This window comes from Onychostruthus taczanowskii, unplaced genomic scaffold, assembly GCF_017590055.1.
Source record: "Onychostruthus taczanowskii isolate IOZ18803 unplaced genomic scaffold, ASM1759005v1 scaffold29, whole genome shotgun sequence".
In the NCBI taxonomy this organism is placed as follows: Eukaryota; Metazoa; Chordata; class Aves; order Passeriformes; family Passeridae; genus Onychostruthus; species Onychostruthus taczanowskii.
The window spans coordinates 2,206,307-2,232,975 of record NW_024500239.1 but is presented as its reverse complement, the minus strand read 5'-3'; positions in this window follow the sequence as shown (position 1 = coordinate 2,232,975).

Here is a 26,669-nt window from a genome sequence, read left to right as displayed (position 1 = left end):
ATGACATCAGATACATCAGTTATACACAATAATATTATCAATGTATTTGCATATCTGCACCAATATGACATACATATATATATATGTATATATATATAGTAATTAATTTGCAATAGCTTTATATTTCCATTAACAGCCTGAATGGAGTGAAATTCCCAGGAGGAAGAGGAGTTTGATGTGGTGTTGTAGAGAACTGAACCTGTCTCTGGGGCTGAAATATTTGGGCCCACTCTGTGGCAGAAAAGAGGATGCAAGAACAGAGCTGAGATACAAATTCTCCTGAAAAATATCCCAGAGACCAGGAGTTGCTGGGTGGATTTTGCTGTAATTCAGAGAGTCTCTGAGTTGTCTTTGAAAGTAGTTTTGAGGAAATGACTCACCTGCAAGGACACAGTAGGAAGGACAAGTTATTTGTGAACCTTTTAATTTAATTGTTGATATTTAGACTCCATCTGGCATAGTCACTTCAGATTTTCTCTCTTCAGACAAGTTAGGGATCTTAGTTAATACTACAGTAAAACCTGACTTGTCTGACTTTAAAGGCTTTTGTCTTTGAGGAAGAGCTCATTGGAGATGAAAGCCTGGACAGACCAACCTCAAAGCTGTGGTCAATATTTATTTCCTCAATTATGCTTATTAATTTTATCTTGCTTTATCAAAAATTGCCTTGTGTTCCCTACAAAGAGATCCCTAACATCTGTTGCTTATATTTATGCCATCTCTGTAAAAATCTCCTCGTAATAAACAGGTTGTAAGCATTTATAAAGGGCCAGTGACCTTTTCTCTGTGACTACTAGGATTTTTCAAAAGGTTTTTTTTTGTGCAGAGTAGGCTCTCTCTTGATACTGAGCATAAATTCCCTGCACTTGCATTTCTAGATCAGTGAATTTGAGTGCCTGATTAAAGATTTAGAAGTTTTATCTTTTTCTGGCTTTTTTGTCTTCCCCTTTTCTTTCACAAAATAATGCAACATTTTCATGATTTGTAGGGGCTAGCAGGCCTTTTGTGTCTAGCAGCAAAATGATCTTTCTCATCTGTGACCTACCAATTATTATAAATGTCACTGGTGACAATTTAAGGTGGCACAAATATTTTAAATGAAAAGTAACAATTAGGTGGTGCCTAACAGAAATTTTTACTGGTCAGTACCAGGCTGTTTCCAGAATTGTTGCTTGTCTCACAAATGCAGTTCCCACATTTCATCTAGAGGAAGGTGAAAGGACAGGCAAAACACGTGAGAATTTAAAAGTGGAATATTCACAAAAGATGAAAAATTCAATAAAAATTCCTGAAAATTTCTGCAACAAATGGTGCTTGGTTGTATAGATTGGGAAGTACAAGGGGTCTCAGTGCTACTTCTGTGTAATGGGAATATGAATTAACAAGTGCCCCACAAATGATCCAGCATTAAGAGGTTCAAACCGGTCTGATACCAACCAATATTTTTTGTTTTATTTAGATTACTTGTATCAAAGTGATACTGTTTTTGTATATTTTTTTTTCATATATTTCCATAATATTTTCTATGTTACCACACTTTCTGAAAGTTGAGAAAGCTGTTTTCCTTTATAAGGCTAGTTGCTGAAATCACGGCTATTCTTTCCCTTTTTTTAATTTGAATATCGATGCTTGCCACCTTATTGGCTGCCTTCCCTTCTATGAAATAAAGTGTAATTAGTCAGGGTAATACATGTGTTCAGCCCGAGAATTTCTGAAACAATTTCAACCCTTTTGTTTTGAAGAATATGTCTTTCCTCTCTGCCCCATCCACATCCACCCACTCTCAGAATAATTTCTGCAATGCATCATTGTTATATCTTTCCTTATGCGTTCATTTTCTCTCTAAATCTTTCACTCTGACTTCAGATACCGCACTCACTTGTGGGATCTCTGCAGTGTCAAAGCTTCTAGACAGTATTCCAGACAATGGATGTGACTCTGTTTCAAGCAATTTCTACAACAAACTAATGTATTTCCTTGGACACGTGCCTTTTTTCCCTTTGGTGCTGTCAGTGAGGCTGTGTGGTAATGGCTTTATTTTTTTACAGAGAGAGCAACTCTGCCAAATGCTGGTGAGTGCTCAGTTCTGTGGTTATCACTGCCCTCTTGACATTCTTTCTTCCAACCTCTTGAAGGTTCACTTTTATTTTCCTTCTGAATATTCCTAGGTTTTGTTTTATTTTGCTTTTAAACCTAGTCTGATATGGCACCAAGGAGCCTAAAAACGAGAAATCAAAACTTGTAATCTGATCTGAGTATGTTCTGCAGGCTGGCAAATTTCAGTTTCTTATTCTATTACGTTTAAGCCAATTTTCAAAAGTATATTTTATCTCTGTTCCATGTCTCCAAGGCCCACTACAAACTGATCTTACATTTGAGATTGTGCAAACCCAAAACCCAGCATGTCAAACTTGCCAACCTGAAGTCTGCTATATAAATGCTTCAATTTTTTTTTTTTTTTTTTTTTTTTTCCCATATGAAGCCAATTATCTTGCAAACAAGTTGTTCTTGCTGGGAATAGAGTTCTTTCTATATCTGTACCTTGGTTTGTTCTCTTTAACTAGCTTTTAGGCTGGCAATTGAATGCCCTGGGTCCTACAAATACAATTTGTCTGATCCCCATATATTAGAATAGATATATTGTAATCTCCCTATGCCTTTCCAAAGTATCATCTCTTTCCAAAGAAAAACAATTCTTGCCTAAATGAGTCTTGTATCTGAAGGTTGTATCTGCAGAAAATTCTAGATGCATTAGTACAATAATTTGCTGTTGCACTTTGTCATTTGGCACCTTTCATCTTGTTTCATGATGCTTTTCCTCCTCCATTGAGCACACTAGCTGATAAACATTGGTGGCAATTTATAAACAGCCAATATCACTGTACAACCAACATTAACAGGAGCTTGGGCTGGAGGCTGGGCTGTAGCTGCTTTCTGCGTGAATTTGTGTGGAGCTTGCAAATCAGAGAGGATGGACCACTTTGTCAAAATGTACTGACATCCCAAAACACACCACAAAGATCTCAAGGGCACGTGCACTGATGACTGCATTAGTCCATAGTCAAATACTGCATTAAGAGCTATCCTAGATAGCTCAGTGTGAAGAGTGAGCATAGAGAACCTCATCTTATGCAAGAAACCCCAATATATCCCTGTTCCAGCCAAATTTTAAAAAGAACTTATTTTATCCTTTCTCCTTTAAAAATAAATCCACCAAAAAGGAATAAAGATGTTTTTGTTTTGGTTTTTAGTTGTTTTTATTCTGAGCAGCTGTTAACTATTGTCTCCTAACTATGATCAGCACAATGGCTTTGATGAGACTAAGCCCACACAGTTTGTTCCTCCAGAGCACATCAAGTTTCCTGCCAGCCGTTTTGTATTCGCTACAGCCCAACCTAATGAAATAGACTGAATGAACTCTCATGATTGATGCAAATAAAGCCAAATGCTGCCACAAAAGACACAAGATTTTTTGTCATTATCTGTCACTTTTATTATGCTGAAAGGGAATATTCTCAGCAAACCTCATGCAAACTGTACCTAAGCCACAACTTTTCCCTCTTTTTTTTTTTTTTTTTTTTTTTTTTTTTTTTTTAATAATTGCTGAGGAGACATACAGTGTTGGCACCTTTTAAAGAATCTTTCATGAACTCTTTTCAGATGCCACGTGACACAAACTATTTTATAGTGTGTTCTGTTCACTGGCAGTGTCAGTATAGCCAGCTTCTTCATCTCCATGGGTGACGTTTTATCGGGGATTTTCTTTATAAATTGTAACATCAATACCTAGGCATTTTAGCTGGCTCTGTACAGGTCAGCTCAGGTTCAAACAGGGCTCACATTACCACTGGAAACTCGATCATACACTTGTGTGATTTGAGTGGAAAAAGGGCAAGGTAACTTTAGAAGATAGAATCCTCTAATTCAATCCCAAAGCATGTTGTCAACTTTTTTCCTACTACCTTGTACGTTTAATGTTGCACCAGAAAGATTTGACTAGAGGGAGACTAATATCTGCTAACACTGTTGCTAACATACTGCTTTACTCATGGGTTATTTCACTTTGTATTTTATTAGCAGTGGAACAGATAGCACTGCCTGTTATTAAAACTGGTGAACATTGCCCTTCAAACTCCCCTTAGTTTCCTATAACTTTGTCTAAGTTTTAAACTACTGATGTTTAAAATTTCATGCTGATAAGGTGTCTGCTTTTGTTGGGTTTATTTAGGTATATATTTTCAATACATTCCAGCTGTTTTAGAGAATAATGCCTGAGAAGCTTTTTTTTTCCCCACACATGTTGAAAAACAAATGGTACCTGATAGTCTTTTTCTTTAAGAATCAGTAATTTTTTATTTGCTGTTCCTGATTATCTGAAGTAAGGTCAAGAAGTTTGGTGAGGAGAGACTGTTAGGACAGGGAGGTAAACCTGGTATGTGTACAAGGACTAAGCTGTTTAAAAAGACTCTTAAAATATGGACATTGCTCATGGATAAAATTCCCCAAACTTCCTATCTCTGTTGAGCACAATTCAGTGTGAAGCCGTACAAGATCTAGCAAATGCAGCTGTAAGCAGCAGCATTCTCATCTTCATTTATCCAACTGGACTATGAGAAACAAGGTTGTTTCAAAGCTCTCCATGCTGTTATGATGGAGCTCAGGGAAAGAAAAAAATCTACTTTCTCTGAGAGAAAGAGAAGAAGAAAACGAGCCTGTGGAAAAAAGGAGAGTTTGTCAAGGAGCTCCTTTGGAAAGAGAAATAGGATTGCAGGTCAGTAAGCAACAGGAGAAAAAGATGCAAAGAGTGTGAAGGCAAAATAACCCAGGAATAAGGACCAACAGAAGTGGATAAAGAAGGTGAAGGGGGCTGGAAAATAAATTCAGTGAGTAAAATAGAAATTTATGAGCAAAGAAGCAGGAAAAGCCCACACTGCCCAACTTGAAAACCAGATCATATAAGTGTCTTAAAGTGCTTCGTGACATTTGCAAGATATAGTTTTTCCAGGTTGTATGAAATTCTACAATTTCGTGATTGGGACTGGAGGGTATGTTCTGAAAGGGCAAAGGAAACCAAAGATTTTAAAAACCAACCAAACCCAAACATTTTCCAGACTAAATTGTGAAAAAAGAAAGAAAGTCAGGTGACATGTTTCTTATTCACAGTATTCAAAAAGTTGAATATAAGTTTTGGCATTTATTCCTTTAAGCATTTTTACCCCATAATCCAAAAAAGTGACTTTGAATTACAGGTGTAAGGGTATTATTCCAAAACTATTATAAGCTAACATTTTGTAGTTAAGAAAAAAATAAATTCAAAGCATTCATGCCAGCACATTCCTCAAAATTATTTCCTTTTACTACATCACTGATTTACAAGAAAAAAATGGTCATATAGGGAAGCATCAAACTAATTTTATTTTCAATTTTCAGTTTGCTGGTGGTGTGCAATTTTTTAGGAATTAAGCTTCCTTTTCTGTGGGATAGCACTCACAGAACTTGGGGGACATGCAAGATTTGGAAGAGAGGCCGCTAATGAAAAAAAGCATCACAGAAGGAAAATGCAAAAAAAAAAAAAAAGCACTGAACATAATGTAAAGCAGGTATTTCACTTGTAGTCTTTTTTACTGTGTTTTCTTCATTTTCTGGATATCTGATTTGATACCTCAGGGTCTCATTTGCAGAAAGAGTGATAACTTTCAAATGCTGCTGAAATCCATGGAAACTGTCTTTTGATACAGTTGCTGTATACAGTAAATCCTTTGATAAAGCAGGTTCAAGGTATTTCAAACAGAGCAATCAGAATTAGTGGGTATTTTTTACCTTAATCTCTCCGTGTTAGGATTTCCCATCTATAAAACAGTGATACTGATGCAATGATGCTCGCGTGTGGCAAATGCGATGTCTACCTCTTGCTCCTGGAGTTCTGAACTGTACATCTTCAGCAGTTTTCTTTCAATGCAAGTTTTCTTTTCTGGCCTGAGTATGAAAGAGTAATTGCTTTCTTTCTGCGATCATAATTCAGCAGGAGAAAGTCATGTGAACAATCTTGAACCTCTCAGAGAAGAGAATTGGAAAATATTTTTAAACTACTGAACTCAAGTAATTTAATCTTTCCTGCTTACTGCAGCGTATTGAATTTTTGAGACCAAACAGTGTAGGCTTCAGCTAGCTTTATAGCCTTGGCTGTTTATAGAGCATTTATATTAAAAAAAAAAAAAAAAAAAGGTAACACGATGTAGGTGATTCTTAAATTTACCATAAAATGAATAAATTTAGAGGAATGTTAAGAATGGATATGTGAATCTATTGCATAATGGTTAATCATTCTCCATGAGTGGCTAACGCTTATGACCTTTATTCTTCAATTAGGTTTATAGAAGCAGAAAGACAAAATTGCAGGAGACATTGCAAATAAAATATTTGACTTAAATATGAAATAAAAACCTTCCATATGCCTAACAATGTAAAGTAAGAATCTAGTCTTTGAGAATATGTAAACCTGAAACATGAAAAAACATTTCAGCAATTGTATTTCCACCCAAATAAAAGCTTCTGCAGGTTGATAAAAATAAATTATACCAAATGCCATTGCCATAATTTTTCTTCTTATTCCACCATGTAATGCATTAAAACTATAAATTTTGACTCTAAAATTGTAAGAAGCAAGGCTAATTTGTGTTTATCAGGCTTCTCAGTTGCACAAATTGCAGAGATACAGCTTTAAGCTTTTCCAATGACAGCCCATATTTTCTACAAAAAGCAATGAAGCTGGAGGCCTGATGGCTTCTGACTTAGCTCCCAGCCCTTATATTTTTCGTCTGCTGTATCTTTCTGGTGGCCTTTTAAAAATTTTTTTTGGATTTGTGTCTGCACTCCTGGTACCGTGTAAAAGTTAGTAACAACTCAGAGCAGCTGCGTTACTGCAGCAACAGCAAGGGCCAGCTCCTCAGCTCCCATCAGCCAGGAGGGAACCATGTGGTGGCTGCACTCTACCTTAGAAGTGTTTACCTCTCCTGAGAAATTGATGCTCAGTACTATTAAATAATCTCCCCATCATCTCCAGGGCTGACTAATGTTGCAGTGCAGTTGCAGAGTTAAGGAGGTTGCTCATCCTTTCTCAGGTGATGGAGCCATCCTGATTCCCTGATGAGGAGGTCAAGATCTGTCTTACTTTGTATGTACTGTTCCCTGGAAAAAGTACACAAGAGAGCCTAGATTTATCCAATCCACTCCTGAGTTGCTAAGACACTTTCCAAGATGCACCATTTATTACTGTTTTTTGTTTATTTATCATGTAGTTTTAGCAAGAACCCAGCGATGCAGACTCATTTAGAAAGAAGAACATCCAAAGAACATCAAGGAAAAGGCAGTGTTTGCAGGCAGAAAATGCACAAAGTAATAAAATGACTAGTGTACAATCCCAAAATAAGTCAAGGTCAGGGACAGAATCAAGGCTGTACAATAGTCACCACTTTTATTTACCATCACTCCACTCTACCACTGGTTAGTTTCAGAAGATTTGAACTTCTCAGTGGTTTCTGCATCGTAAAATGATGGCAGAGCAGAACAAAGCGGAATAAGTGTGTCTGGGCACAGAATGCTGGGGCTGGCTGCTACACTGGTACAATACCTACTGCAATTGCTGCCTGGGGAGGGTGTGTTTGCAGAGTGTGGCAGCAACAGCTTCTGCAAGACAAAGTACTGCACATTTGAGTGCTATGGTTGGCAGTTTTTCTGTCAAGTAAGCCCTGGCAGAGGATACAGGGTGCACCTCTGAGACCCAGACTTAAGACATTTTGTTCCAGTTTCAGCGGGGCTCTGTGTTTCTCCCTGAGCTGCTCAGCATAGTCGGATTGAAATGTTCTTCCATTAGGCCATTGCCTGTGCCCAGTAAAAGCAAAACACAGTGCAAGTTCCAGCTGAGAGGCAGATGGGCTGTTTCAGTTCACACAAGGACCCAGTGTAGTATCCCAGCAGTGCTAGGGAATAATGAACACATTTTTTTTTTTTTCACTCTGATGTCCATCACACATGAAGCAGAATATAAATCAGCCTCAGGGCATGAGGGCCATTCCCCCTGTCTCTGACAGTCCCTTTGTGAATCTCACTTATTTGTGGGAAGTCTTCATGTACCCAGTGATTCTGGGTTATAAAAAGGGTGTATGCCCTGCCAAGAAGAGAAGGCTTTGTAATCATCACTGTGAACAAAGAGAACTGGTTAAGACCAAGTGATTCTTTTTATTCCCACATATTTGGGTATTGTTGAAATAATTTTTTTGCAAAGCTGACTGGCAACTGAAGGGTTCTTTGTTGCAGAACTGGGCTGGAGTGATCACTAAGGTGAATCTTTATTACAGTTACAGGGAAAATTAACAAGTGAGTGAAGCAGAGATAGGTAAGGGAGAAACAGAGGATCCAAAAATTGCCCCCTCCTTTGGCAATTTCCACCAACTGACACAAACAGTAGCTGATTCAGACCCCAGTGCTTTGTCTGTCACATGGGAGCTGCGGAAGCAGAGAGCAGAAAAAGGAGGGTGCCCCACAAAAGCACTGGAATCAAGGTCAATCACTTCTAAGCACAGGACAAGTACTGTCCTATGAGCTGAGCTTGCCCTGCCTCAGGTATGCGGTCCCAGCACAGCAGGCTCTCATTTACCCACCCAGGCATCCATTCTTGCTTTCACTGGCCTGGGCTACATTTGGGATTCCTTTCTGAAGAGCTGCTTGTTTACAGTTCATGATGGAGCTTACTTACTTACTGCAAGTGCAAGAAAAAAAAGTATTACTCATTTTTGAGCAGCCTCACACTGTAGTTTAGGTTCTTTGGTCTGTGGAACATGAGCTAGAGTTTCAAAGTTCCAGTCACTGTAAGAACTAAAAAAAAAAAAAAAAATTGAGCTTATCTCCTTTCTCACAACATAGCTGTTGTTCTGGGCTGTTCTTAACAGAATTTCAGGGGCTGATTAGGCTTCAATGGATATACCACAACTAGGACAGTGTTTCTAAACTGCCTATATGTATGCAAAGATCACTGAATGTTTTTTAGCCTCTTCCAATTTTTCTGTTCTGTTACTTTAGCCCATCAAACTTCTATTTCTGCCACTGTTCTTCTGCCTCTTTCCATCATTTTGACATGTCTAGCTACAGAAAGGAATAGGAAAGTAGGATGCTTATCTCTGAACTAACAGCATTGCAGAGCTCTTCTAGTCAATTCTATGTTTTTACAAGTGTACTTTATGGAAAACAATACAGGAAAAATAAATATGCAGGTGTATGTTTTCTGCTTCCATATGAGAAAAAAATTACATTTGCATGGTATATGACTGCTGATGAATCCTTTCAGAGGAGAATACACCTGAACACAAATGTTAATGATGGAGGAAAGCATCAGTATAATTCTTTTCAGATTCTTATGGACCTCCCCCGTTTAGGTCATGCCATCTTTCTCTGTCTGCTTCTCTACATTAATACAGTTAATAATCCTGATCTCTCATTTATCTTTTGTAGAAGGGAGATCTCAAGGCCATGCCTGCACCGAGGCACAGCTGATTCATTAGCAGGGTTTAGCCAAAGTACTTCCCCCTGAAAAAGTTTCCTGCAGTGGTACAAAAGGAATGGCTCTGTCACCTGACAGTAGTTGGTTTCCTCAAAGTTGTTCTCATTTGAGCTTCTACACCTGGCACTGAAAAATTAAAATTCAGCTTACTAAGAGGTTCAGACCTGGTCCTGTTTTTTAGCAATGTAAACCATAGAAACCTGACTGCCATTACCCACCCCAGTGAAGGCGTTATTTAATTTAATACTGAGTGAAACAGTGTAGCTTTTAGAGTCAAAACAGCATTCATTGCAGCCTAGGTATTTTCATTATGTCACATGCCAGGGAGCAGTCCTGCCAGGGATGATGACTAATATCTCTGTGGTTGTCTACTTTATGCTATAATGGCTCACAGGTTCTTAGAGGTGGACTCAGATGCCTTCAGAAAGAAGATTGAATTTAACTGAGGCCTCCTACATTCAAATTTTTTAGCTGTAGAGCTGACTCACATCCCCCCTCATTTTGTATGAGCCCAGCCAGTGAGGCAGCATCAGCAGGGCAGCTCCAGCTTTGCAGACTGGAGCTGCTCAGGTCATGGCAGGGGGTTTGGGAGACCTTTGCCAGCGAGAAGCTGAGCACCTCTGGGATGGTGAGTTGTCAACTCCAGCAGAATGTGTGGAGCTTCAGTTAACAGCTGCAGGTGCTTGGCAGACCCTTTTGTAGGTTAAACAGCACCTCGACCTTGAGGGGCTCATCCATTGGTGACACCAGTGGGATTTAGGACATGTTCTCACATTCAGGCTGTGTCCTGGGGTGGGCTGTGTCCTGCTGAGGTTGTGTCACATCAGGGTAGTTTGTCCCTGGGTGAGTTGCAGCTCATACCCTCTGCTCAGCTGCCCTTAGGGCTGCAACACGGTGCCTCTCCATCCAGGCAGGCTTGAAACTAGGGAGCAAATTCTGAAGCCATGCGGTGCTGTCACTTAAGTTTCAGTCCTTCAAAGCTGTGGTCATTGTCGTTCAGTATATTTGAGTACCTGTAGCCATGATCCCATGTATAAACCAGCCAACAGCAGCCAACATGGTAGATGCTGCTAGTGGCATAATTCCAGACACAGTGGGAATTTTAATCTCCTATTGATCCTGCAGATCAAGGCCTCCAGCTTGGCTGTACCATGAGTAACATGGAATAACAACAATGGTTTTCCTCTCCAGGTAATGAATGTGTGACACTTTGAACTATTTAAATCAATAATTATATTTTCAGCTTTGTCAGATGCATCCTATCCTTCAAAGTCACATCCTCACATTTTATGTTTTCCAGGCAAGTTGCTCATCAGGCAAGCTGGACCCAGCACAGGCAACCTGTGACAGGGAGATACCCATTGAGCTAACCAGACGTGCAAAAAAGAAATTAAAGACAAATCCCTGACTCAAAAGGCTCATTACAAGAGAGTAGTTAGGCAGGAACCCTCTTTTTGCACATCCCAGTGCTGCAAGTGCTCTTTGGCACACAGGGAGGAACTGCTGAGCTGAGCAGCCCAACTTTATCTGACTACGTCCAAATAGATTTGAAACAAATCCCCCACTTGTAAAAGTTGGCTTGACTTTCACTGATCTTAATAACAGCTACACAAGAAAATCAAAAGAGCAGAATTTGGCCCCATGAAAAGCAAGAAATAACCCATTTATGGGTCTTATTGTAAGGTATTAGCAGTTTAAAATTACAGCCATTGTGTGGCACAAAGAACATTCTGAACAATTCATTCCCTTATGGATGTGATTTAAAATGAATTCATTCTTCCGCCTCACTCCATTATTGCCAGCAAATCAGTGATGTGGAATTACTTACTCCTAAGCCATATGGTCTTCTGAGGACAGATACCTCCTTAGCCTACTCTAATTAAAACATTTCATGTATAAGAAGTTCACTCTGATTTTTAATTTTTCGTTAAATAACTGAACAATATGAAAAGTGAATTTTGCAATTAGAGGTTAGGGATGCTTTCTGTTTTTTTCATTACCCATTTATTTTAAAATTAAATGGGATGGCATCCCAGCATGACAGTGCTCTCTAGCAAAGTATTAGAGTATTTTGGAGGGCAGATCAAATGGCTTTAAAACCCCATATTTGATTTTCACACTTCTACCTAAAAATGTAATTCTTTAACAGGATTTCTTGTCACAGAGTAATTTCTGCACATAATTGTGGGAAGAGCAAGGATCTAGACCTTGCTGACTCATTTAGCAAATATTTCTTGATTCTCTTAACAGCCCCAGTTTTGATTTTGTTTTGGTTTTGTTTGTTTGCTTTTTTCTCTCTCTGCTGTTTCATTTCCTGCTGTCAAGAATGGAAAAAATCTAGTCGACTGTGCTTCATCTAGCCTATAGCCAGATGAAGAATATGGAGAAAGGAGTGGTAAGAAGGTCAAAATATTGCATTAGCAAGTTAATTTGTAACATTTTCAAAGAGCAAATTCATTGTCATGAATTTAGGAACATTTTTAAACTATTTCCTGCAGTGTACTTTTATGTGAAAAAATAATAAATCTACATAGTGCTTGGGTGGAATTTTGTATTATAGTAATCAATCAGAAGTACATCCTGTTAAAATATCAGTGGATGTGTAAACTACATCAAACAGTCCCCACAAGAATTCGCATTTTCCCTTCCAAATGTATTTTTGCTACTTTCCCACAATTCTATGTTATTGATTATTGTTTCCGTCTTCCTTTTTCTGTGTAATTTCTGTGTACTCTCCCTCTATGGCAGTATATTGTTTCACAGAACACCTTTCCCTGCCACTGGGCAGAGATCCCATTTTGCAGGTTATGCCTACAATTAGAAGGGGAAAATGAGAGGTCCTATTGGAACTGCACACAGACTGCAGTCAGGATTCCCTCCACTCTTTTCTTGTCTTTAAAACAAAATCAGTTAGATGTTTGTGTGTATTAATAACAAAATAGAAACTGGGAAAAAATCCTTCCATGCAATATCTGTTGACCTTCACTGCCAGTGAAATATAGAAGTCCTCACAGGGCACAAGAAATAAGCAGTGGTTTGAATGTGCAGACAGACATTTTGGACCTCTCCACAGTCTTACAGTAATATTTATTTATTTACTTACTTATTTACTTATTGTAAGGCAGTGACTAATTCTGCACACACAGAGAAAACCTTGACCCACGTGAAGGCAGGTGATGTTGCTTACTGGTCACTTCCCCTAACCCTGGCAATTGCACTGAAGGGGATTAAAAGCATCCACTCAGTCTGTCAATGCAAGCCCTCCTTGCAGCTCACAGCATCCTTCTCAGGAGCAGTGGCTGCTGATATCATTCCTCCTCTACCACCAGCAGCTCTTTGGTTAATCCCATGCCAAAAAATTCTCTCTTACTTCTAAATATGAACGCCTGCAGAGAGAGTTAAAGGAATGGAAATAATGCAAGTTAAATTTCCATTGTACCTGATAAAGGCATGACCTTCTGACACAGACATGGCCCTGTAACACATCCTCCTCTTTTCCTGCGAGCCCTGTGCAAAGATTTTACACCCCGTGCCTTTTGGCTATCATGCCTGCCTCTAATAATTCATTCTCCCAAGAGGTCCAAGAGAATATGGATGAACTCAGTACTAAGAAAGAAACATGTGGAAAAAAAGCAGGGAAAGAAATCATACAGCTTAATTGTGTGTTTGGATGCCCCAAATGATCGTAACTTGGTCACTCTGTTATGCTGCACACACGTTCATGTTTATATTTGTTAACATAATTCCCTTAGCTGTTTAAAGGTTATAGTTAGTGTTCCACGTTTCTTTACAGAATGATTTATTCCTAGCCACAAGGCAGGTTCAAAACATAGCTGGCAGCTTTCTGTATATCTGCAGCACACTTAGATTATAATCCCAAATTTAGGAAGCATTTTAACCAATCTCAGTATGTTTATTATGATGAAATAATTATGTCAGTATTAAAATTCATCCTTTGCCAGTAACAAGCTGCAGAACTCTTGAATGCTCCCTAGGCTAAGGTTCATAATCTGTTTAAATTGGCCTTTCATTGCACAAGTAAACAGCTTTAATTATCTGGGCAAATAATCAAAGTATTCTTAGACCTGAGGCCAAGGTTATATTAATCATATCCTACCTCTAGAGAAGGTCCAATCCTATCAGGCACTTCATGAAAAGACAGAAGGGCTTACTTCATAATAACACTTATTAGCCTTCACAGTTCATGAAAATATTATGTGTGTCATAATGTCAGTTCAGTGAAGCTGGAGCTTCTTAATAACAAATTACTGAGGGTCTGTTCATATCATCCAGCAAAAAGAACTGAATATATAGGTGTACCACTTGCATTTTTCACAAATAAGAGCTGTCCCTGAACAAGGTGCCTACAATACATATGTCTACATGCACATCACATGCCAGAGGAAGGTAGAGCCTCAGTATAATTGGTTAAATAGCTTTGGACTTACCCTGAGTCATCTGGAAAAGAAAGAGGGCATTGCACACTGAGATTAATGGCTGGGACTAAAACCCCTTTCTCGATTCTCTCCCTTTGCCAGTAAATCTGCCCCAGAACTCATTTGCACAATACTTAAGCAGAGGAAATGACATTGGTCAACAGGTGCTATACCAGACCTGAGATTTATTGAGGACTACATTTATGGGTTTGCCTTGTCAAAGGCTTCCAAATACCTTATGCAGTGGCGTGTTTATTACATTACAAGTCTGATATAGCTTTCCAGTTACTTCTATTATGTGAACTCAGAGGAGAAATAAGGTAGAAGTAAATATACTGTCACTTTTCCAGATGAATTGTTCAAAATGCTAAACTTGCTACCTGGAATTTATGGCACTGGGAACTAAACTGCATGATGATATAAATGTGGCAACATAGGGTTTTTAACTTTATGTATTGTGATACACTGCCTTGACAACATCCCTGTGGAGTTAAAACAATGACCAAGTTGTTATATTACTTGTAACAACTTTGAAAGGAAATTAAGTGAAATGTAAATTCGGTGTGTTTGAATTAACTTGATTTATTAGGAGACACCTTTGTGATTGATAAAAAATGGCTGGGTGAAACCTCTGTTCCCCATCACAGTTTTTCTTGACATTTCCCCCAGAGACACTGTGAGACAGTGATCCTTATTTCCTTTGCACTATATTTTTCAAAGGACTTGTACTTTTTGTTAGAAGAACATTTTCAAAATATTTCAGAACACCACACAGGTGTTTCGATCTCATTGCTTTCAATTGTGGTGACAGACAACGTGAAGATGGGAACAAGCATGGAGTTCAGAGGGTGTTGTCCAGTCCCAAGGATGCACATCTTTGCTCTGCTGAGCTCAGTAGTCCACTGCTTTTTCCTAGATTTTCAAATACTCTGTCCTCTTGTGTGTAATAGGAGCTTGCACAGCCTGTATTTCAAGTCAGACCAAATGGGCCAGGTGTGTTTCTGGTCCATGTGGCTGTTCATGAGCTACTTTCTGTTTGATGGACAGTCAAATCTAACACAGAGCACCCAGACACTTTTGGGCATCTGCTTCAGCAGATGGGCACCCAGACACCTTGGACATCTGGGTCTGGGAGACTCATTCCCTCCCAGTGTGACCATCACGTGCCAGGAACCTGGGGGGATAACAGCTACTTTTGGGAAGGCTGGGCTGCATAAGTAGAAAGAATTGTGTGTAGTCAGTGTGTTTCTGCTTTTGTTTCCTTGTCCATCCCAGCCTAGGGTCTACAGCAACTTATGGACACAGAATGATATCAGTCCCTTTCATACCACTGGGGCACTGGTTGGAAACAACCTTACTTGGATTGTCAGGGATGCCTTGTCCTCTCCTCCACTTCCATTGGCTATGTCCCCCTGGAAGTTCCACAGTGGGAATGGTTTCAGTCCAGAAATAAAAGTGAAGTTCTGAAATGTCAAATAATCTGTCCTGCCTTCTTGAGATTTTCTCTGATTTTTTTTCCTGGTAAATACTTTTTTTGTTTGTTTTTAATAAACATGTGAATGTATCTTAAATATGAACCAGAAGACCTATTAGTTTTGGACAGAAGAATCTTAAGACCTCACTCAAAGCCCCCAAACAGGCAGAGTACCTTTATTTACATAGGGATTCTCTTACAACAGGCACTGTCTTCCTAACTTAAGGTGTGTTATGTGCTTCATGATGTTGCCTGGGTTCATGATACTGCTGATGTTTCATAAAGCACCAGTAGTAACACAAGTCCATGCAAATGCCCACTTAAATGTATTTTAACCCCCCCGGCCCTGTTGATTTATATTCTCATGATTTTGAAAACCATCTCATGACTAATTTGAATCACTTGGCATTTGAATGTACAGGGTTGGAATTTACTTGGGTCTTAAGCAAGGTGTCACACAAATCAAGAGAAGATACCTGGGAGTTAGAAATAATTCTATTTCAGAATGATGAGAACATAGCTATTAAATTAGTACAAAGTGACGCCTATGTCAGACCTAGAAAACAAAGACATAAAATAGACTGTTTATTATTCATCTTCTGTCTTCTTCTAATGACTTTGCACAGTATCAATCCCACATGAACCATGCTGTTACTTCTTAGTCTTAACCAGTGAACTGTCCTGAAGCAGAGGGAATAAAGAAATTGAGGCCATCTATATAACACATTTCAATAAAGCATGAAGGTGGTATTGGTTCTGTCACCTGCAGATTAAAGTAGCTGGTTTCATCATAATTTGATAGAATTTTGTTCTTGTTCTATTATTTCGTTGTATTTTATTTAAAAGAGAATGAATTGAAGAGATTTTAAAATACATTGCCATTGTAGAAAAATGCAATTACATTGGCCTTCTGCTGATGTACTGCTGTATCAATGACAGAATTTGTCAGTTTTAAAGTAGGTTTTACTCTCTGTTTAAGAAGAGTGGGTATAGACTTTCCTTAAATCACCTATGGATCCTCCTCTTCTTCCCGTGTTTGTATGTCTCCATCATAGGAAATTAGTCTCAGAACCAATGATGAAATGCCCATTTATTTCAGGTGGAACATGTCTTGTCTGGGTTTAATGTTTGCTGTCTGACATGCCACAGGTGACTGAGTTTTGCGAAATGACAAAGTGGACACTAAGCTGATTATTTGGTTTGGGTACTTTAAGCCTCTTGAGAAATGTCACAATGGGCCTCATTGAAAAACCTGCTGAAATAAATGGCCAGACTCACATCTACCACACACCAACAGATTTGAGCCCATCCCTCACATTTCTTAGTAACTTCAGAAACAGTACTAGACCCAAATTTACAAAATTTGGCATTTCAGAATCACTACAGTGCATCTCCAGTTACCTGCATTGATTTGTTTCCTGTGGGGCATATGAGAAGTTGAATCAAGCGATTGCCATTATCTATTCCTGTAAATTATTGATATCTGAAATGCTGATGCTTCAGGCTGTGGTTACAGTAAGTATTAAAGCTTCCTGGAGTATTATTTTTCTTATTGGGTCTTGTCCCATATTCTGGCCTTGTTCACTTCCAGAAAAAGTAGCGATGAGCTGCGATTGACAGATCATTCTTGCTTGTGTATATATGATTATTTGCATTCATTTCAGGAATGTCAGAGAAAATGGAATGCTAAATATTGATTTCAAGCAGGAAAAGCCAATGCTTTCTTTTAACCACAAATATCTCTTTAGCTACAGTTAAATTTTAAAGTGAAATTTGAAAGTGTGTGTGTTTACCTACCTGCACAAAGCCAGAAGTGCTTTTCCTAGGGTTCAGCAGCAGCCTTCCCACTCTTTTCTGTTGGCTATAGAACAGCAGCAGTTATGGCATTCAGAGATTAGTAGGTTTGAGCTGGCTGACCATGCCCGAAAGGAAGGAGCTGGATGTTGTTTTGCTAGGAAGAGAATGGATGCTGCAGACCAGGAGGATGCACCCTCTCATGAAAAAAGCAAACAAAGCAGAACAATGATTTCAGAGCCTTTTTAAGATGTGTTGTAGACCTCATATGCCAACACCAGCGCCCTGATAGAGTGCATCAATACTCTTCCATGGTGTGAAATACTGCGTGTGCCAGAGAAACCTGAAAGCACAGTAGTAAATTATTATGTGTAAAGCTTCTGGGACAGATTACTCAACCCTATGTTCCCAAGAATTTTATTATCTCCTGTCAGGGAAAACATATTACAGAAATCAAGGGCTCTGTGTGTCTGCAAACCTCTTCTATAGATGTAAATACTGAAATTTTGGGGATTATATAGGATACTAAGTAACCCATTTCACTGTTCACATCAACAGTAATTAAGAGTGCTCGGATCTCAAAAGCTTTAGTTGATTTATTTGAGGTCATACTGAAGCCTGTAGGTGAATTGATCCATGATGTTTTTATGGGGCTAAAGCTGGTGTTAGGTTAGGCTGTGCTTTTCCTGGTAACCCATGCTCAGATGGCAGGGAGCACTGGCCCCCTCCCAGCAAAGCATTTAAATACAGTGTGGAATATGAACATAAGATCCATAAAGACAGTGCTTTACTTAATAATTCCATGGGGATTCAGGTTACATGTGAGCTTTGCTGGAATGGGCATGTGATGGGATCTCTCTGCTTCCTGGTAACAAATGCAAGGAGAGATACTTGTCCTCCTAGGAGAAGGCATGAAATTGGCTGCAGAGTGCTGATAATCTCCCTGGAGGTTTCGAATGTTTCGGGGGTAGCATGTTGCCCATGTGCACTCCTGAAGCACCAGCAATGTCCTTGCAGATACGGCATTACTGACTGTCTGAGGCTCTCCATATTTTCCTTGTCTGAAGCACTCTGCTGCCAGGAGAGTTTGGATCCTTCCCTTGGCATCACCCTGCCTCCTGCTCTCCTGTATCTCTGTGCCATCTATTCTGATCCAGAAACCCAGTGAGCTCTATCTGTGGGCTGCGGGGGAAGGGGAACATTGCTGTGGAAGTAACAACTCTTGACATTCAACTCAAGGAGTGGGAAATCTGTCACCACACCTTCTGCTAACCCAGAGAGAGCTCTGAGGCTTGAATTACACCCTCCGTCCCGAAAGCCAGGCTTAAGCGTCCCGCAGGAAGCTGACCTGGACTGCCCCATGGGCTCTGTACAGGAGGATGTCTCGCAAGGCAACCATATGCTGAAGCTGATGTAGTGGCTTGTGAGAAAGGCTTCTCACCAAGGAGAGCGGCAGATATCTTGACTGATGTCTAACAGTAGCCAGATTTTAACTTATTAACCTTGCAGAACACACATGAAATCATGTTTTGCTTTATTTGATGTGGTGGAGTTAGATTTTAGCTAACATTGCTGATGCCAGCGGTCTGTATATGCCAGTCTACTTTTTGACCACTATTTAAAATATTCCATGCTGTTCTTTTCCTATCCTAACTTGCTCATCCTTGCTCCTGTATACAATTATTAAAAGAATTTCCTTCATCTTCTATTCATCTTTTCACTTACAAGAGCCAAATATACTTACAAGGATCTGGGTCTTTCAGCACTGAAAAGGGGGGAAAAAGTGATTATTATTTACTGCTCTTCTGATATCGGAATTAAACTGTGCCTTGCCAGGCTTGCTTAGCTGGCACTAGGAAGATTAATACACCCACATTTGGCTTACTCAAGTTACAGACTGTTTACGCTAACAATTTGGAGAAAATGACACCAGTGGTCTCCAAGAAGTGAAGTGCCAACACAACAGATTTTTAAATCTGCAAGAAATAAAAAAAATGGGCCTCAGTAAGAAATGAAACCTTGCATGCTGGATTAATAAAGAGGAAACTGTTCACGGTATATAAAATACAATATGTGTCCAGGACATGCTTACTAGCCCAAAGCTATGCCGGAGCTAAAAAGTTTGGCTTTTTCTATTGCTAAATATCTGGGAAAGCCAGGCACACCAGTGTATTAAAATGTTCCTTAAAAATGGCATTTCCTTGCATATATAAAGGTATTTTTCCAATCAAATCTGCATGTAAATCCACATACTACAAATGCTTCTGCATATACTTAATTCACCTTGTATAAAGAAATTCTTGCAAGATGATGGGCCTGAAAGTATGTTTTTTACCCTTTTAGCCCTGACCTTGCATGAGGGAAGAATGGGTTTTTCAAGTGTGCTTAAGAAAGTGAGGTATTCAGTCCTCTTTTTTTCTCATACTGGAGGCCCAGTTCTTAAAGATATCTTAAAAATGCTGACCAAAATATTTCAAGGAGGAAAAGAGTGTCTACCACTGCAAGCCTGACAACACACACCATTTTTAGAGAAAGGTAAATGTACTGAAGGAACAAAAATGGCTTAACAGTTGCAACTGCAAGACAGAGTGTACTTGAGCAAACAGCATAATTGTACATGCCAAGTACTCCAGTGCAGAACATTTATTTCTATATCTATGTGGGGAGGGGAATGCGTTAGCAAATGACTCACTACTCTCACTACCTTACAATCCTCACACCGTGTTTGCTTGTAAATTACTGTGATTGTCAAATAGTCTATATTATTTTCACATGAGAATACGACTTCAATAGGAGAATGTAAAGGACAATTATTGAATTAAAGATCTGCAGTAAGTTTTCATCAGTGCTCCAATGACCTCTTTATCAACAGTACCCATTTCACCCATGTTTCAACACAATTTTTTATTTCTGGCACAATCTTTAGCCCATTGGAGCAGTGAAAAGATTTTCACTGAGAACAGCATAGGCATGCTTAACTCCTAACCTTCCAAATCAGAGGCTGAGGTGGGGTTCTTGAAATAACTTTACTCTTTTATAGCTCCTAAATTCTCTCCTCAAGAACCATGAAAACCATAGGAACATGCAATAACATGCTGTAGCCTTGTTTCCCAAATTTCTTAAAAAGTCATGGAAATCCATGTCTCTTCCAAAAACCACTGAAAATTTTTCAACTGATCCAACCTGCACTGTCAGCAATTACAGCTTGAATGTTCTCAGGTGGAAACTTTCTCACAAAACCGCGTGACTGCCAGCTCTCTCATGGTCTCAGTCATTTCTGAAAAGTGCCTTCACTGCCCCACCGCTGTGCTGACCTTAGAGCAACAGTGCAGCCCAAAGTGGCAAGTACTGCTCAGACAGAGCTACCAGGGGAAAGGGAGTCCTTAAAAAAGAAAAATGAAAGCAAACAAAACCAGTTGTCTCAATGATAATGGCACAAGCTGTGATGTTTGATGAATACTGATAAGGTGGTATGGGATGCTAAGTATGGTCCCTAAAAATCTGTCTCTAATCTGAGCAGGTCTAGTAAATATCAGTAAAACATTGGCATTATATACAAAAGCTGTCAGAGAAGCTCAGCAGGGATATGTTGGTTGGAGTGAAGTCCTTAGCCACAGTACAGCATCATAGGAGACAATATTTCCCCATAGTGCATTATCTATGACACTGTAATAGGTCATGACAAATGATCCTTAAGAAGAAGCAGATATAAAAGCATAGGTCTCAATCTCTCCCTCATGTGTTGAGGCTTTCAGGAATTTTATGGAAAGATTATTTTCAATAAACTTCAATTTGATCTTCAAAAAGAGCTGCTCTTACTAATCCTCTTCTTGCTGACCCAGAAAACTCACACTGTACGAGGGGATGGATCTTCAGGCACTGACAGGCTGTTACTGTGACTTTACCTGCAGGAAACATTATCAGGAAACTCCATTATCTAAACATACGTGGTGGATAGCCAAAGGATCTGAGGTGTGACTCTTCATGTTGGCACACCTGAGCAGGGAGCAGAATGCCCAGATGCTCTGACATCCACTGTGCAGCATAGAAAGTACAAAGATGACAGAAAATGAACTCTGTTTTTTGTTTAGCATCATCAAAAAGAACATACTGGATGTCTTGAACCAGCAGTAGGCATACATACCTCTCTGTTTAAACAACTCCAAAGTCAAAGAGAAAAGACTGAGAGAAAAAACACACAGCCCCTCAATTTCAACAGCATCTTACTGAAACACCAAGTTGGAGAACAGAATGAGAGTTGAATACAGAAAGAATACACAAGAAGGAGTGTAACATGTTTTGGGAATGACTTAAATACAACCTGTAAGATAAAGTAAAATGAAAGTGAAATAAAATCTTTAAGTGTATTTTGATTTGGAAAAATAGGAGCCTAAAGTAGTCTCTCTTCCCTTGATCTGAGTGCAGATCTTTGCATTGCAGTCGCTCTCAGTTAGCTTCACTAGCAAAAATAAAAATTGCTTTATTCCCATAATAGTCTGCTTGGGCTGGGCTACACTGCGTGTCAGCAAGACTCATTGACTTAGTTGCAGCTATAAATTTTGCTCAGTGTCACTGGGAGCATAAATTGAAGATAATGGAAACTCTGTGGATATAACAAATATCCCAATTTATTCCACACAAGTTTAATTTCCTTGGCTGGAAACCACAGAAGCTGATTGAGTTTACAAGACTGGGATTTAATACCAATAATATGAGAGCCCACAATACAGAAATTGAGAGAAAATAAACACAAATGTCTCCCATGCCATGTTTGGGGTTTATTTTACAAGCACATGAACTCTGAACTCCAGAGGAACAATCTTATTTATATATGTAAATACATGAGTGAGAAGGGATATTGGCAAATTTGGATAGAAGTTCTAAGGAAGAGCCTGTAGAATTTACATCTTATGTCCAAAATTAAATTTGCTTTTTTTTTTTTTTTTTTTTTTTTTTTTTTTTTAAACCTGGCTTAGATTTATTTAAACTTTCTTCCTTCTATTAGGTTTTACCCTTCCTTCTTCAGCTGTCTTTCCTACTTCCTTTGTGACCAATCATCAATCTCATAGCTAGCAGGCCTCCCACACCTCCATGGTTCTTGAAGAACTGCCTTAGTTTTTCTACCACTCTTTCAGTTCACTTAAGTTCACTTTTTCTACCACTCTTTCAGTTCACAGAGACTGTGTGCTCCCTCTAGAATCAAATCCTGACTACCAGCTGCTCTGACAACTCTACCTGCAGCATACATTTGATACCTTTTGGCTTTCAATCAACCATAAGATATAGTGACAAGATGTTTGAGCAGTGAGGATGATAATGGATCACAACAACACATGAATTCTTTGTCAGCATAATATGAAAGCAAGAGTGATATTGCCCTACACTGTCACTTTTATGAGTAAGAACTCATTACACCCACAGACTTCCTTGCTTGATTATGGGTACCACATTTTTGAAAGACAGACAAATTGAAAACAATTTAGAGATAGCAAAGTATCAATAAAGAGTAAAATAAGATTGTACAAGGAAAAAAATCAGAGTTGGGAATGTCTGGTCAGGAAATTAGTTGATCAAAATATAATTTCTATGTTAAGCATGTTACAGTCACGGTTGATTAATTTAGAGAGGAAGATAAGAAACCAAAGCTTCAAGCAGAGAGGGAAAATGTAACTTCAATATTAGGGAAAACTTACCAGTACAAAGCAAAATTGACAAAGGATAAACTTTCAGGGAAGACTGCATAATAGCTGCCATTGCAGAAGCTCAAGGTCAGATGAGAGACCCTCACCTACTTAATATCGGTTAAGGAGAACTGCACTTTAGGAGGATGACCCAAACTCCAGTCTTGTACCAAAAGGTTCTCATCAATAATCCTCATAAGTAATCTATCTTAAGCTTTTGTCTTAATATAAGCCACAAGCTCTGTATAGCATGGAATTAAGTATTAGGATCTGTAAGGTTTAAGAAATTGGAATATTCTTGCTATAGGTGTGCAAGAACCTGTGACATTCTGATAAATAGAAAACTCCTAAACACTTAAAAAGAACATGCAGCAGTTAATGGACAGGACAAATAGCAATTTCTGAAGTTGCTTAATGGTGTTTAACTACAGACAGCTTTGTTGATAGATCACATCTGACCATCCTCTGAGCTTTTATAAAATGCAAATGCCTGAAAGAGCATTATACATGCTGGTGGTGCTCTCCTTTATCTTTCCAGCTCTGTGCATCTGGCATTAAGTTTTGTGTTATTTGCATGAAATCGCTGCTCTGTCTTTCCTTAGCACACCAGCTGCCTCTCCGGATAATATTTGGTTTAGTGCTGGGACTCTGTCCTCCTTCAGAAGGTAATAATTCTCCTCCCAAATATTTTTTCCTTGTTAATTATTGCCTGATTTCAACATACTTACAAGAAAAAGATGATAGTATCTTTGTACGTGACTTTAAGTTTTCTGATTCTGCTTGAGCTATGTGATCTATGTTGTATGTTGCTGCCACACTTCTGAGTTTCAGATAAACTTTTAAAAGAGGAATAGACAGAAATGTGCTCTCATTGAAGTAAAATACATAGATAAAATTGTGATGCCACCATTTAAATACATGTAACAACTTAGAAGCACACAACAGAGGAATTGTTTAATAGCTTTTGCATAAATTATTGACAGGATTTCAGATATTGTAGATAATGTTACCTCTGTGCATTGAAAGCTTGTTAAGAAAAAAAAAAAAAAAAAAAAAAAAAAACAACTAATGTAAACCAGCTGGGCTATGCTTTCATTTAAACTGCTGTGAACTTTAACTCATTAGCACAAAGTCTTCCTAGCCCTGTGGTTTATCTCTGTCTTTCTGAAAAAGCAGAAGTCTGGCCCGTGTCAAGTTAAAGCAAAAGGCCATATGTATCCTGAATGCTGTATAATGCTGTCCTAGTGTCCTTTCTTGCCATTATGGAAAACAAGTTTCTGTCTAGCTTTTTGCTTTATGTAGGCTTGAAACCCTGAGTCATACAACAAATGGTGCTTCAGGTCTGTGTGGTAACAGCCAGCTACAGCAGAGTGGAAAATAAATCCTGTAAGGACAGTAGAGAATCACAAAATGTGAATGCCCCAAAGATGCATAAGCCCCCTTCCACTGAATCCTCTTGACCCTTTGAATGAAGATAGGAGGAGCAGGAGCAAGGCAGGTGATGCTGAGATTTGTGATGAAGAGGAATGAATGTGGATTTTCCTAATCAGGTGGCTGTGTATTTCAGCTGCAGAGATTTTACGAACAAGCTGTTAAAGGTTATGCAAAAACTTTACCATTTTGCAAGTTTAACTAGGGGTAAATATTTTGTACTGAAGGAAGCATTTTTAGATTGCAAATGAATGGTTTGAATCTTAGTTGTGGTGTTGTACATCACGTGCTCAGCCTTGTTGCTCCTCCGGCACTCTTCCTTCCCTTTTGGTGTTCAACCATCTTGTACATAATGCCATGTCAGAGTTCAGTGCTGTAGCGGAGGACATGTGGCTCTTTGCTGGTAAAACATGCTGCACACCTGTAGATGTACATCTATAAGTAAGATAAAAACTTAGCATTGCAGCAATTGCATGCAAACACAAGACTCAGACCAACTATTCTCTCTCCAGAGAGACAAAGGCATTTTCTCTTCAAAGCCCTCAGAAATTTTCTGTTGGGTTTATAGGCTGAGATCTCTTCTTTTCCAATGAACTTTTATGAACTCCAAGGTCAAATCATGCAGTCTGAATTAGATAACAGTGTCTAGAGAGAGGATGACTCAGTTTATTTGGGTGGCACAATATGAGCTACTCACAGTCCCAAGAGTTTCTCTCAGTATGTCAGGGATTTTCAGGTGGTATTTCTCCTTGTCTGTTTTCTCTTGTAGATTTTCATACTGTTAAAAAGAAAAAATCTAAATCATATTCACCTGATTTATTAGGGACTAATTTGTGAGATTTAAGGAGTTGCTTATAATGAATGAGAGAGGTTTCTGTATTCTGGAGATTTAAGATTTCTTTTATTTATTGTTGAATATTTTATGTACATATTTGACATATAACCCAATATTTCAACAGTCTCATAGCATCTTTTGAGTAGTGTGGGTGTGTGATGGAGACCTTGGAATGGTATCAGAGGTGGTGCCAGGTTGCAGGGCTGGATTGTACCTTGTAGCAAGGCTCCTTGGACTCAGCCTTTCCAGCCAGGGGATGCAGCCCCGGTGGGCGCACAGCCATAGAAAGCCTGTCCCACACAGGCTGGTGGGACCTGCTAGGCTACCTAGCTACCAAAGAGCTTGAAAGATTAGTGTACAAGAAGGCTGGCATGCCTTCTTGGGAGAGGTGGCACTGCCCTTCAGAAGGGGCACAGCAGGAGCCACCTTAGATAATAAGTGTAGGCACACAGTTTGTGGTAATTGGGAGTGGAGCTTCATCCCCAGTGGGTACAGCTGTGCAGGACAGGTGAGCAGCAATGAAGGTAATGGGACATGGAGTGCCCAGGTGTGCTGACCAATCTCCAAAGGGCACAGAGGGCACACAGGTGTAAGGCATATAAGATGAAGGGTATAAAAGGTTGGACTGAAGAGCAATGAAGAGCAGGTTTTCAAAGCATTCTGAATCTGTGTGGTGATGCTTTGTGTGTGGTGGCTGTCAACTGTGATGTGTGCTGTGAAAAATAAAAACATCAACTACGCTTGCTGTAAGTAATATCTCCTTTAAAAAGTTTGTAATCTGCATTAAGAGTGGCTAAAATATTCACTTTTAGGAGACAGATGTGAGTTTTTTAGGATTTTTTTGTAGCTCATTGTTGCTAAATGTAGTGCAGAATTCAGCTGCCTTCTTGCTTAGGACAACCTACGACTTTTTTTTTTCTGCTGAACCTAATGTACTTGTGGAAGCTTGCTGACGTTTTTGTTAGGAGACAAGCATCTCAATAAATAATCTGAAGAGTTGCTCTATGATAGACTGAGTCACTGTTTTCTGAAATAGGACAAAGGTCATCTAATTTATATGCTTGATCTTCCATCTGGATGTCTGTAAAACCCTTTAAAATTTAAACTTAGAGGAAAATATGCCTGATCTTGTCTCAGTTCTGAGCAGAGTTTTGATTCCTGGGATTGATTGTGCCATTAAAAAGAGCAATGGGATTTCTTTCTTTCTTTCTTTTTTTTTTTTTTTTTTTTTTTTTTTGTGGCTGGATCATAAGAAATGAAAAGGGGTGGAAAATAGGGCATGAGCTTATTTTACTTCTTTAAAATCAAGAAATGTGCTTCTGTTGATTTGTATTTGCAAGTTATCTAGCCAAAAAAAGAGAGCCTGGTAACTGAATAGTTTATTTTCACCAGCTTATCAATGAGTCTTCAAATCCTCTTTTCTGCTACTGACAGTATTTTTTCTTGTGCCTGCAGTATGGTT